At 33.4% G+C, this 14,846-nt stretch overlaps 1 protein-coding gene across 3 annotated transcripts in view; it reads left to right on the plus strand.

The window, feature by feature from the left end:
* The window catches only part of FNDC3A (fibronectin type III domain containing 3A), a 176,245-nt gene that overhangs the window by 36,811 nt on the left and 124,588 nt on the right, over positions 1-14,846 (plus strand). The gene's annotated exons all lie outside the window — the stretch shown is intronic.

Here is a 14,846-nt window from a genome sequence, read left to right on the forward strand (position 1 = left end):
TACATTACATGTGTATTTCTTTCAGAAGAACGCAAAATTTAAAACAATGCAACTTCACAATAGTGGATTCCTATTAATTCATCTTTTAAACTCCAGTTCAAAGTGTTGTTTTGGCTTCATAAAACAATGAAATAATGAGACTGTTTTTGAAGTTGCTTCTAAAATGTCTCACTAATTAATGTTTAAATTTCTTGTGTGTATCTTTAGTTGCCATTAAAGCTGTTTTTGTTTTGCTTTAGGCAGTGTATTAGTCCCTGGTTGGTTTTTAACTAAGTTTAGCCTTTCATTTTAATGATTATTATAAATCATTATTTCAAATCATTAAATAATCATGACTTAATTATGTGATTAAATGACTGTGTGTACATTATACAATAATAAAATTGTGTCAGACTCCCCCTCCCGAAAGCAAATACATAATTCCTGAGAGCTGATATATTTTTTCTCCAACCCATGGCTTTATAAATGTAGTTTTGTACTTACTTGATTCCTGATTCCCCCAGTAATGCTGATGGGATGGGAATGATGGGCTTTCATAAATACTTATGATGTATCAAGTACTATGTTTAATTCTCACAGCTGCCTTACATGGTGGAGATTTTAATATTATAAGTGAGGAAACATCAAGACTAAGGACATAATGAATAATAACAAGAAGATGGAACATTTTGAGTGCTCACTGTATAAAAAACGTTGTGCTAGGAACTTCATGATCTTATTCTTTGAACAATCCTCTGAGGCATATACCTGTCCCTATTTTGCAGATGAAACAAAATGAGGTTTAGATAATCTCAAGATTACACAGGGCTTTCCTAACCATTACTCCTTCTACCTCCTTGGGAAATTAAAAAAAAATTTTATTAATTTACAAACTTAGTATCTGTCTATAGTGGGCAATTATGGTTTGCTTACAAGATTAATAGGTTACTTTGTTAACTTTGCTATTGAAAAATCAAGAACAGTTGGCTTGGGTTCTGAACTTTGCTGGTTTGTATAAACGTGGCATGAAAAATATATCTTGGTTTCAGTTTTCACATGTGCTTGGATAGCTTTTAGCAGCAAGTTCATTTCACTAAACTTGCTTTTTATGGTCAAAGTTAAGTCTGTTAAGATTTTTTTTTCTGCAAAAATAATGAATGTGGCAGGTATCTATTTACTTTGAGCCTCTCAGAGTGTCTTGAGTTATCAAGCCGATCACTGGTTTCAAGTTTTTTATAACTTAATACATAAAAGAATCTATTGAGCAGTTAATTATAGTTCATTGATATAGTTGCTATAGCTTATGGTCTATAAGAGGGAAGACAACAGACTGACATAAGACCATGATGCTCCTGACTTATTTCTCTCCTTTCCCCAAAAAGAAGATTCTATTGGTAGAATTTTTCTTGAAATCTTGAGGGCACCAGAGCTACTGTGTTACAGTAGTGGTATAGATGGATTTAGAGAAACGAGTTGGGAATAGAAGAATCTACCAGAGCAGGATTTGAAGGGTTGGGGGTGGGGCTGCTCAGTGGATCTAGGGGATCTGTTTTTAGTTACTATTTGAAAAACAGGTCAGAAGGTGAAGTGAAGCCTTAGATTCTAACTAGCACAGTATGCTAGTAATGTCAAATTGTGTTAAAATTTGACGGGGAGAGAAGTAAAGATGATAGAAGGAGCACTAGACTTGACTGGTAGATTTAGATTTGATTTGGGTGACCTAAGACAAGTTGTTTAACTTCTCTGAGTATCTTTCTCTATAAAATGGAGGTAGTTAATGGCTTCTTAGAGTGGCTGTGGCTATGAAGGTGAAATGAACTTGAAGGAGCTCAGTAAATGTTTGCTGAGTCTGAACTGAAGCATTCAGTAAGTGTTTTTAAAAAGACTGAGGAAATTCTATAGATATGCCAGTCAGGAGTCAGGTCTTAAACCAGTAGAGACAGTTAATAGTGATCAAAAACTAAGAGATCAAAAAACTAAGAGTTATGAAGGATACATCCTAAGGACAGTGGACTAAAAGCTATGATTGAATGTGAGAAACTGAACAAAAAATAGGTAACAGAGGTGAAAGGTTAATAAACTTAATAAACTTGATAACAGGCAGATTTCCTTATCTTAATTCAGGAACTTAACTGGTGTGCCAAGCATGACAAGTTAGATCTTGCCTGTGGATATATGATACCACCTGGTTGGTGCCTGCTAAAAGACAGTCCTTGACAGAGGGCTAAATCATGTATGTGCGTGATCTAAAAATCAGGATAATGGAGTGCTCTATGTCTTGACTTTTTTTGGGAATATTATGCTATTTCTTGGGAATATATTATGGGATGATTTCTGTTTCATTTCTTGAGATCAAATTAATTTTCTTACAGTTGGCCCTTTAGATCACTTTGTCAATATTTTCTGGTTCTGTGTTTGGTAGTATGTCATATTATACACAGTGGGTCTTTTGGCTCATGAGCTATATTAAGAATCCCACCTGACATCACTGCTACTGATACAGCTTTTAGGGAAGTTGTAATAGACATTTATCATTCTTTTTGAGTGGCAGCATCTGAACCGTGTTTTGTGCTTGTAGAATTGTCATTCCTCCTCCCATTTTCATTAACAATTTATTTTTGTAGCAGTTTTAGGTTTAGAGAAAAATTGAGCAGAGAATTTCTTTCATACCACCTCTCCCACACAGTTTCCCCTATTAACATTTTATATTGGTGTGGTACTTTTATTACAGTTAACAAACCAATATTCATTAAGTTCCACAGTTTACATTAAGGTTCACTCTTGGTATTATACAGTTCTATGGGTTTGCAAATGTATAATGTCATATATCATCATTACATTATCATAATGAATAACTTCACTGCCCTAAAAATCTCCCTGTGTATTCATTCCTTTCTAAATCCCCCTTTTTCCAACTCCCCTAACCTTGGCAACCACTAATTTATTTATTGTTCCTATATGTTTATCTTTTCCAGAATGGCATTTAATTGGATTCATACAGGATGTAGCCTTTTCAACCAGCTTCTCTTCATTTAGCAATATGGTCTAGACAGTTTCTTTTTGTGATTTAATACTTCACTGATGAATGTACCAGTTTGTCAATCAATTCAGCTATTGAAGGACAGCTTGATTCTTTCCAGTTTTTAGAAATTATAAATAAAGCCGTTTTAAACATTCATATGTAGGGTTTGGGATGGACATAAGTTTTTAACTTAATTAGGTAAATACCTAAGAATATGATTTCTGGATTGTATGGTAAGGCTATGTTTAACTTTATTAGAAATTGCCAGCTTTTTTCCCAAAATGTGGGTGTACCATTTTGCATTCTCAAGCATGTGCTTGATTTGAGATTTTGTCTTCTACTGATAGAGAAGATAAAGCATGTGTGAGTGCTTTAGCTGCCCTGTTATAACTTCCACGTCTGTGTTAAAGAATTTGAGCTTTAAGCACCATTGAATGTCCCCAGCTCTATTCACTGTTGTTACCATCCAAAGAAAAGTTCAGGTATTTTGGTTTCTTACGTGTTTCAGCAGTTTCCTAATTTAAGTTTACCTTCTGTAATTTCTATTTATTTATCATCCAAAAGGATTGAATGCATTTAAACTTTGGGTTAAGATCTGTCAAAACTGGGATCCCTGGGTGGCACAGCGGTTTGGCGCCTGCCTTTGGCCCAGGGCGCGATCCTGGAGACCCGGGATCGAATCCCACATCGGGCTCCCGGTGCATGGAGCCTGCTTCTCCCTCTGCCTGTGTCTCTCTGTGACTGTCATAAATAAATAAAAATTAAAAAAAAAAAAAAGATCTGTCAAAACTCAGGCTGTCTGGGGTTTTCTTTCCCCCAGAATCTTTTCCATTTCATTAATCTTTTTGTTATTGCTATTTTGTAATTGTCTCACTTGTACCTGCAGGCTTTTAATTTATGGAGATGACTGGGTAATAACATGGGGAGGCTACTGCCATTGAAAGAATTTTTTTACTTATGTTGCCTAAAAGAATGGGGGCACAAAATGCTACACTAGACCACAGGGAAAGCTTCAGGTTTTCATTTGGAGGCAGAGCAAGAGAAAAGCCTAGCCCAAAAGCCATCATTGGTGTTCCTGCAGGAAAGACAAAGCAGGGTAGAGTAACAGCTTAGGATTGGCTAGTTTTAATAACTATTGCAGACAAGAAATAATAAGTGTTGGTGAGGATGCAGAGAAAAGGGAACCTCTTGTGCACTGTTGGTAGAACTATAAATTGGTCTAACCACTATGGAAAATAGTCTGGAGGTTCCTTAAAAAATTAAAAATAAAGCTACCATATGATCAGCAGTTCTACTTCTAGATATTCATCTGAAGGAAATGAAATCAGTAATTTAAAAAGTTATCTGCACCGTCATGTTCATTGCAGCATTATTTACAGCATTTATTTACAGTAGCCAAGACATGGAAACAATCTTTGAAGTGTCCTTCAATCTATGAATGGGTAAAGAAGCTGTGGTGTGGGTAGACACATATATACATACAGTATACATATATACATACAGTAGAATATTACTCTGTCATAAAAAAGAAGGAAATCCTGCCATTTGCCCCAAATGGATAGACCTTGACGGCATTATACTAAGTGAAGTAAGTCAAACAGAAAAGACAAATACTGTATCATCTCACTTAAATGTGGAATCTTAAAAAAATACACACAACTCAGATACCTTCTTTGAATATATGGTAGAACTTAATCAGTGAAGCCCTTTGGGGCCTAGAGTTTTCTCTGACTTAAGTGTAGAAATGGTGAAGTAAATCAAACTGATGCTATTAATATTTGGAAATGAGTGTTATTACTGAGATAGTCTGTATATATTTATTATTTAGCCAGTAGTGAGGTGTTTAAGAAAATTTGAATTTTATTACATTTATAAGTTTAATAAGAACTGTTTAAGCACTTAAAATTGTGATAGGCATTTGAAGTATTTAAAAGAAAATATATTAATCTTACTAATGCAGACTAAAATGTTCAAGGGGAACAGACCTGGAGAAAGAAAATATTGTAGCAATAGATCAAATAGAAAACTTGGATTAAGGTCTTATTACTAATGCATAATTTGAGACATATTAGGGAGGTAGAATTGACCAGAATTGATGAAACTGGCCATAGAACAAAACCAAAAGAGGATAAGAATTTTACCAGACTCCCTTTGAATATTTAGGTGGATGAAAAGGCCATGTTCACGAAGATAAATCTTATCAGTCAGGATAGGCAGTTACTTTGTGGTTAAAAATAGCCTGTAAACTTCAATAATTTACCAAAAGGCTATTGCTCATATTACCTGTTGTTAACAGGTTATCTGTCGCTATACTCCACATAATTTTCACTTGAGACCCAACCTCTACATAGAATGTTGCTGGTATCATGACAGAGATAATGGTGAACTACATGTTGACCTCCATCCATGTTTTATTATTCGGTGCAAGTCACATCGTCAACCATGCCATCCCTAGGGAGAAGCTGCAAATGTTTGGAAAAATAATAAAATCTTCTAGAATAAGGAAAACAGAAGTAGCAGGTTTGGTGTTTTGAGAGAATGTGAAAGATCTTCAGTTGAACTGTTTGGGGGTTATGTAAGTAAAAAATAATAAAAATAATAGCTACCATTTGAGCCCTTGCATTGTTTCAGATACAGAGCCAAGTCCTTTTCTGACCAAACTATAAACATTTAGTATACCTTAGGGGTGAGATTACTGAGATTCTAAAATAATAGCTCACACCTTTGTGACAAAAACTTGGGGCCTCAGAATTCTAATCCAGACCTTTAATCCTAAAAATTTCATGGCCCAAATTAGTTTTTTAGTTGCTCTGTAGCTTTGCCTGGCAAACAAAATGTTTGCTAAATCCTCATTCTTAAAGGTTTTTAGAAAGGTCAGGATTTAAATATTAAACCAATCCCTTCTTTCCCATTGGAGTTTGTTTCTCCTGAATGTCTGTACCATGCCACTTTTTATGATGTTACATGAGAAAGTCAAATAGTTTAAAAATTTCATTATTAATTAATGACTTTTCCCTAGAGATACAAAAAGCCATACACACTAGTTACAGATCTGAAATTTGACTATATTAACATATTTTTTATAAGCACATATTTTTAAAAACTGATAGTGTAAGCTATGCCGCACTTACAAAATCAACTCACTCCGATAGTATCTATGTGCAAAATATTATCGTGCTTGGTTCTTGTTGTAAGACATAAGATCGGATTTATAAATTGGATGTAAATTTTCAGGTAGTCCATTTAAAGAATAAAAAGCTTCCTAAAATATCAATAAAAAAAAGTTCAGAATATGTAAATGAACTAGAATTTATTTTTATATTTGGTGTAAAACAATAAAATCGTATTCTTACTGACTAGTACCAATATTTCATTTGTTCATTTTTAAAGTATATATCTCTTCCTATTTTCAAGAAAATAAAAATTGGTGGGGCGCTTAGGTGATTCAGTCAGTTAAGCATCTGCCTTCGGCTCAGGTCATGATCTCAGGGTCCTGGGATCAAGGCCTGCGTCAGGCTCCCTGCTCAGGGAACCTGCCTCTCCCTCTACCCCCCTCGCCCGCTCTCCCTCCTTGTGCTTCCTTGCTTTCTCACTCTCTCTCTCTCAAATAAATATAAAATCCTAAAAAGAAAAGAATTTAATGTTAATTACAAAGTTGGCCACATACTACCTATATACAAAGTACCTTATCTTCTTGGGGGTAATTCATGGGACTAATGAAAAGTTTTAGGGAAGAAGGGAGGTTGGAGCTATGTTTTGAAGGAGGGAATGCAAATTAAAACCTCAGTGAAGATGTGAAATATTAATAAATCTGACTGACAATATAGAAAGGCTGTAATCAGTATAATCTCTTATACACTACTGGCACAACTTTTTTGGAGGAATGATCTGTCAGTATTTAATAAAGCTGAAAAAGTGCATATCTAAAATCTAACTATAGACTTTTAGATATTTATCCTACAGAAAATCTTATACATGTATATAAGGGCACATGTACAATACAATTCATTGTATTGTTTTGTAATGAAAGATCTGGACATAATCTGTACATCCATTAGTAGAGAAATGAATAGAATTTGGAGAGTTCATACAACGGGATACTAGAATAGTATATACCAGTATTCCTTTGCATGAATTTATACTGTGGATAAATCTCAAAAGTAAAATATTGGGAAAAATAGCACATTAGAAAGGGATATGTAAAACATGCCACCAATATAAACTAAAAAAACAAACTCACAAAGTAATGCTATATACTGATAGTGGATTCAGCATATATATTAAGAATATTAAAACAAGGATAAGGAAGATATATCCCAAGTTCAGTGGAAAAAAAAGATCTGTAAACTTGTACGTCTCTTTCCTAAGAGCATTTGAAGCACATTTGGCAACATGGTAAATCTGATTGACTCCATGAAATTGATAGATAATAATACTCTCTCTTTCTCTTTGTGTTGAAAGACACAAGCTTAGACATTACAGATAGGATAGTTGATAGTTTTATTTATTTTTTAAGGTTTTATGTATTTATTCATGAGAGACACAGAGAGAGAGGCAGACACAGGCAGAAGGAGAAGCAAGCTTCCTGTAAGGGATCATGCCCTGAGCCGAAAGCAGGTGCTTAACCGATGAGCCACCCAAGCATCCCCCAATAAAGAGTTTTACATGATCTAATTTGGGATTTGAGATAATAAGCAATAGGTAGTCCATAAAGTTTACAAAGTAGATCAATGGAATGATTTTCCTTGGGAAATATTATTCTATTTAACTACACAGTTAAGTAGAATGGAGTGGGGGAATACTAGAAAAAGCATTGATGGGGATCCCTGGGTGGCTCAGTGGTTTAGCACCTGCCTTTGGCCCAGGGCATGATCCTGGAGTCCCGGGATCGAGTCCCACATCAGGCTTCCTGCACAGAGCCTGCTTCTCCCTCTGCCTGTGTCTCAGCCTCTGTCTCTCGTGAATAAATAAATAAAATCTTAAAAAAAAAAAAAAAAAAGAAAAAGCATTGACTTCTCTCTCCACTCCCATCAAGCATAAAGTAATGAGGTTTTAGAGAATACCACCTGTATAAGTAATGGGGAAAACGCCTTTTTTTTTTTTTTTATAGAAAAAGTTTCTAAACTGAAGAAAAGTTATAGGAAAACTATTCCAGTTCACATTTTTACACATGAAAAAACTAAAAGCTCACCATTAACCTAGGTTATCCAAGGTTACACATTTAGTGGCAGAGTTGACCCTAGAATCTGTCTTCTGATCCCTAGTCTAAGTCACTTTGGGTTAAGAAAGGAAGTTGAGTTTAAATTCAGAAATTGAAAACACTTAGTTCTAGGTATATGGTGATTCAGTTGATACTAATAAAGCAATTCAGAAATGGTTAGGAATGGCTTATAGGAATGGTTAGTGAATGCTTTTTCAACACTCCTTGCTTTCATTCAGTAAGACTATTCACAAGACAAATGAATCCATATGAAGTAAAGAGCACCAGTAAAAGCAACTACAAAGGTCAACCCAAAACACAGTATAAATATTTTTTATTTTTAATTCTTCTGTCTGGTTCAAAAATATGTACAATAAACAATAATTAATATACTATGTTGATTGGCTTATAATGTATAAGGATATAAATATAGCAGAAAGGAGAAGACACAGAACTGTAGAGAAGCAAAGTTTTTATATACAATTGAAATTGGAATTAATTGGATTAGATTGTTATGAATTAAGAAGTTCGTTGTAATCCCCAGGGCATTCACTAAGAAAATAAAGAAATGCAGTAAAAAGAAACAACTAAAATGGAGCACTAGAAATATTTAACACCAAAAATTAATTAATTAATAAAATAAAGGGCAGTAATGGAGGAATTGGGGAATAAAAAAGACATAATTGCATAAAGAAGACAAAGAGCGAAATGTCAGATGTAAACTCTACCTTATCAGAAATTCCATTAAATGAACTAAACAGGACAGTGAAAAGACAAAGATTGACATAATGGATAAAAACGCATGATCTGTATGTTGGATGTACAGGGGACACTCTTTAAATCAAAGACACAGGGACGCCTGGTGGCTCAGCAGTTGGGCGTCTGCCTTCAGCCCAGGTCATGATCCTGGAGTCCCAGGATCGAGTCCCACATCAGGCTCCCTGCATGGAGCCTGCTTCTCCCTCTGCCTGTGTGTCTGTCTGTCTGTCTGTCTGTCTCTCTCTGTGTCTCTCATGAACAAATAAATAAAATCTCTTAAAAAATCATAAATCAAAGACACAAATAGGTTGAAATTTAAAAGATGGAAGAAGATATACAATATAAATGGTAGCAAGGTGAATGGTTGTACTTGTATCAGACAAATAGACTTTAAAACAAAAATGTTACTAGAGACAAGGACATTTTATAACGATAAAAGAGTCACTCTCTACCTAACAACTGAGCCCTAAAATACCTGAATTAAAAATTGACAGAATTGAAGAGAGAGAGAGACAATTGAACAATAGTAATTGGAGACTTTAGACTTTCAATGGTGAATAGAACAACTAAGCAGAAGATAAGTAAATAGGAGACTGGAACAACACTGTAAACATACCAGCTCTAACAGACATCTATAGAACATTCCACTCAATAGCAGAATCTACAGCTTTCTCTAGTGCACATGGATTGCTATTCATAATAGATTATATGCTAGGCCATTGAACAAAAATCAATAAATCTTAAGAGAGAAATAATATAAAGTATATTCTATAACCAAAATAGAATAAAATTAGAAATCAATAACAGAATAGAATTGGGGAAATTAAGAAATATATGGAAATTAAGCAGTACATTCCTAAATAACCAATGGAAGAAATCAAAAGGAAAATTAGAAAATATTTTGGTATGAATGAAAACAAAAGAGCAGCCTACCAGAATTTATGGGATATAGCTAAGGCATAAGATGGAAATTTATAGCTTTAAAAGCCTATGTTAACCAAAAGATTTCAAATCAATAACCCAACCTTAAGAAACTAGGGGGTAAAAAAGACAAACTCAAAAGTTAATTCGTTGAGATCACAAAATTGCCAACCCTTTAGACCGACTGGAAAGAACAGACTCACTTTACTAAAATCAAGAATGAAAGCAGAGACATTACTACAGATCTTATATATACACAAAGCATTATTAGAGAAGAGAATACTGTGTACAATTATATGCAAATAGAACTAGGCAAATACCTAGAAAGATTCAACTACCAAGATTAACTTAAGAAAAAATACTAAAAATCTGAATAGAGCTATAGCAAGTAAAGAGATTGAATTCATAACCAAAAAAATTTCCACAAAGGAAATCCCAGACCCAGATGCCTCACTGATGAATACCACTAATTTTTTTTAAAGATTTATTTATTCATGAGACGAGAGAGAGAGAGAGAGAGAGAGAGAGAGAGAGAGAGGCAGAGGCAGAGGCAGAAGCAGGCTCCATGCAGGGAGCCTGATGCAGGACTCAATCCTGGACCCCGGGATCACACCCTGAGCCAAAGGCAGACGCTCAGCCACTGAGCCACCCAGGCATCCCCCGATAAATGTTTAAGGAAGAATTAGCACCAAACCTAAACCAAAGACATAAGAAAACTACTAGATCAATATTCTTTATAAATATAGATGCAAGATCTTCAAGATACTAGCAAGCCAGACCCAGCAGTGTAATGGAATGGATTATATACCACATCTAAGTAGTATTTAGTCTAGGAATGCAGAATGGGTTCAACATACATAAAGTAGTCAGTCTAATACATCTATAATAGAAAAGGGGCAAAAACAATGTAGTCATCTATTCAATAGACTCAGGAAAAGAATTTGACAAAGTTCAACCCCCTTTATGATAAAAAAATACACAGTAAACTAGATGGGGGAATTTCCTCAATCTCATAAAGGGCATCTATTAAAAAACAACAGCAGCAGCAGCAGCTGACATATTTAATGGCGAAAGACTGAATCCTTTTTCCCTAAGATCAAAAATAAGACATGAATGTCCTGCTCTCACTACTACTTTTCAACATTATGCTGGAAATTCCAGCTAAGGCAAATTAAGCAAGTAAAGGAATTAAAGGCACCCAGATTGGAAAAAGAATAAAACTTTCTTTATTCTGCAGTGACATGATGTTGTAAAAAGAAAATCCTAAAATCCGCTTAAAGACTATTAGAATTAATGAGTTCAGCAAGGCCATAGGATACAAGTTCATTATAGAAGAATCAATTGTATTTCTAAACTAGCAATGAGAAATCTGAAAATGAAATTAAGAAGACCTTTCCACTTATAATAGTACAAAAAGAAAATACATAGAAGAAATTTAACAAAAGCTGTATAAAACTTGGACACTGAAAATTGCAAAGCACTGTTGAAAGGGGGACATAAATGGAAAGAAATATCATAATCATAGAATAATGTTAAGATTGTTATGATGGCAGCTAATAGTAAGATGGCAGCACTATCTAAATTGTTCAGATTCAAGCAAAATCTTGGCTGAATATTTGTAGAGATTGACAAGTACATCCTGAAATTCATATGGAAATACAAAGGACTCAAAATAGCCATAACAGTGTTTAAAAAGAACAAAGTTGGAGGACTCAAAATTTTCTAATTTTAAAACTTGATATAATGCCACAGTAATCAAGACTGTGGTAGTGGCATAATGATAGATAGATCAGTGGAATAGAATTAAGAGTCCTGAAACAATCTTACATTTATAGTTAGTTGAATTTCACAAGGATGCCTGGATGATTCAGTGGGAAAAGAACAGACTTTTTAACAAATGGTGCTGAAACAACTGGATATCCACATGCAAAAGCATGAAGATGGACCTGTACTTCATACAGTATGCAAAAATTAAATCAAATATCTAAAATAAGCACTGAACTTTAAAACTTAAGAGTAAAATGTAGGGGCATGCCTTCATGATATTGAATTATCATGAAGTTTCACAGATAGGATACTAACAACACAAATAAAAGAAAAAGTGAAATATAGTGTACTTGCCAAAATTGAAAAATGTGGTATTTCAAGAGATACTGTCAAGAAACTGAAAAGACGACCCATAAATATTTGCAAATCCTATACCTATTTGAAAAGGAGGTCATATTGAGAATATATACAGAAGTCTTATAAGAAACCAATAAAATGACAACCCAATTTAAAAATGGGCAAAGGTTTTTTTTTTTTTTTTTTTTTTTTTTTTTTTTTTTTTTGGCAAAGGTTTAAAATAGTAATTTCTTCAAAAAAATTATAGATGTGACCAATAAGCATATGAAGAGTTGTTCAACATCATTAATCATTAGAGAAACGCAAATCAAAACCACAGTGAGATGCCACTTCAAATTCAGTAGAATGGCTAGAATCAAAAAGTCAGATAGTAACAAGTGTTGACAAGGATGTGGAAAAATTGGAATCCTCTTACACTGCTGGTGGGAATGTAAACTGGGACTCCACTTTGGAGAATAGTCTATTCCTAAGTACATACTCAAGAGAAATAAAAACATGTCCATGTAAAAACTTGTACACCATTATTCATTCATAATAGCCAAAAGGTGGAAACAATCCAAATGTCCATCAACAGACGAATGGATAAATAAAATGTGATATATTTATACAATGAAATGTTATTTGGCCCTAAACTGAAATGAAGTAATACATGCAACTGTTGGGATGAACCTCAAAAGCTTTAGGCTAAGTAAAAGAAGCCTGTCACAAAAGTCAATAAAAATTTCTTCAAGATGATGAATAAGTTTTTAAATTTACTCTGGTGATGGTTATACAACTCTGTACTAGAAACCACTGAATTATGTCTGTCAAAGGGTAAATTTTATGGTATGTAAGTTATCTCAAAAAATATTAAAAATATATTTAAACTCATCTTCATATTTTAGGTATGTGTATATGTAATATAAATATGATTGCTAGTAATCCAGAAGTAAATTACTATTTTTTGAAGTAAATTATTACCATAAGACTGTTAACAAATCTTTGATAAATCTCTTAAGTCTATTTAAGAATTAAAGCATTGATAGGTAAATAATTTCTAACTGTATATTAAATTATCTGCATAGTGACACTGTCTACTCCCTTAGAGATATGTATCTACATATAGTATTTATAAACTATAGATAGACTGATAGAGATCCAAGAGTAAAGATCCAAGAGTAAAACTAAATAACATAACCAAAACTATAGCTTTAAAATCAAATGTATTTGGAAATAGCATACTCTTAAATTCCAACTTTTCAACTAATTTTAGACGATCCAGAAGCAGATGCTACTGCAGCTCTTTGTTAATTTAGTTGCTGTGGTAACCTGATACATTCATGTACAACAGGAAGCTAATTGTACATTGGCCAATTTGTTAGAAAGCAAGGTTTGAGGTAGGTATTGATGAGTATACAGATAATTGATTGTATCTTTAACATCCCACCTCTACACGTGTATTTTCACCACAAGCTATAAAATTCTCTAAAATGCTTCCTAGAATGGTGTTTGAAAAGGTTGATTTACTAGACTAAGGACAATCTGAGGTCCAACTTTGCAGACAAAGATTATGTTAATATTTAGTATTGGAACAAATTGGAACACCTAGAACAGAAACTGTTGACTCTTTAAGAGCAGCCTTTGGTAGTTATAATAGCAGCGGGTGAATGAGAAAATTAAAGAGAATGTAACAAGGCTAAAATCCTAAGGTTTTAAAAGTGGCTTTAGTGCTTATCTAGATGAGCATGTTTATGCTTTACCACTTCAAGATTTTATATTTTATACTTGAAACATATGTATTTATATGTTAAGGCAGTAAAGTCATGATACTTTAAAAAATACAGATTCTGATATAGAATAAAAGCAACAAACTTGGGGTGCCTGTGTGGCTCAGTCAGAAGAACATATGAATCATGGTCTTGGGGTCATGAGTTCAAGCCTCACATTGGGTGTAGAGGTCACTAAAAAATAAACTTAGAAAAATAATACCTGTTTTTTAAAGAGCTACAAACTTTTGGTTTTATGGTAAACTTAAAATTACTGACTGTGTTTGCCCTAAAATAATTTTATTAAATCTGTAGTTAACTGTATTTTTTTTTAAAAACTGTGCTTTAAATGAAAAAAATCTTACAACTCTGTAGTTAAAACTATTAGGAGACTAATATTTTAAATACGTAAATTATATATAAATGAAATTATTTTAGCCTATAGCTTCCTTTATTGTTATTTTAGTATTTACCATTAAGTTAAAATTTATGGAGTCTTTGTGACTTCTGTGTATTACTAGTAAGTCTTTATAATTTGAATATAGAATTCAGTTTATGACTGGAATGAACAAAGTACACTCTTTGTGAAATTATAACTGGAAATTTTCAGAAGGTATATTAGGAAAAAGGAAAGCTATATAGACTATTGTAAGATACTTGAAAGAAACAACTCTTTTGCAAGCACTATTAGCATTCATCTTTAAAGAGTATTCTCAGTAATCATATTTTAATTTGTTAATATTTTGAAATGACTATATTTTATACATGTACACTTTTTATGTAATTTATTGTGTTTGTTATCCATATAACATTGTCATCATAAAACTTTTGAAATTTCGAATTACTTCGGCAACTTCTTTTGACTTGGTCCTGTTGTGTTGTAAGATCTTAGGAGTTCAATACTTCTTATTATTTTAATTCTAAAACTCAGTATAAAAACTTGAGTGTTTGAGTTTTAATGGACATAATGAATTGATTTCAGTACGTTGATGCAATTCATGTAAGAAAATGTGTTCTGTGAGGAGACTGTCAGCATTTAAGGTAAACTTTATAAACTTTATTTTGAAAAGTAGTTCCTTTTCAAATGTAGGCAGTT

The sequence above is a fragment of the Canis lupus genome, chromosome 17 (genome assembly GCF_048164855.1).
Source record: "Canis lupus baileyi chromosome 17, mCanLup2.hap1, whole genome shotgun sequence".
NCBI classification, from domain to species: Eukaryota; Metazoa; Chordata; class Mammalia; order Carnivora; family Canidae; genus Canis; species Canis lupus.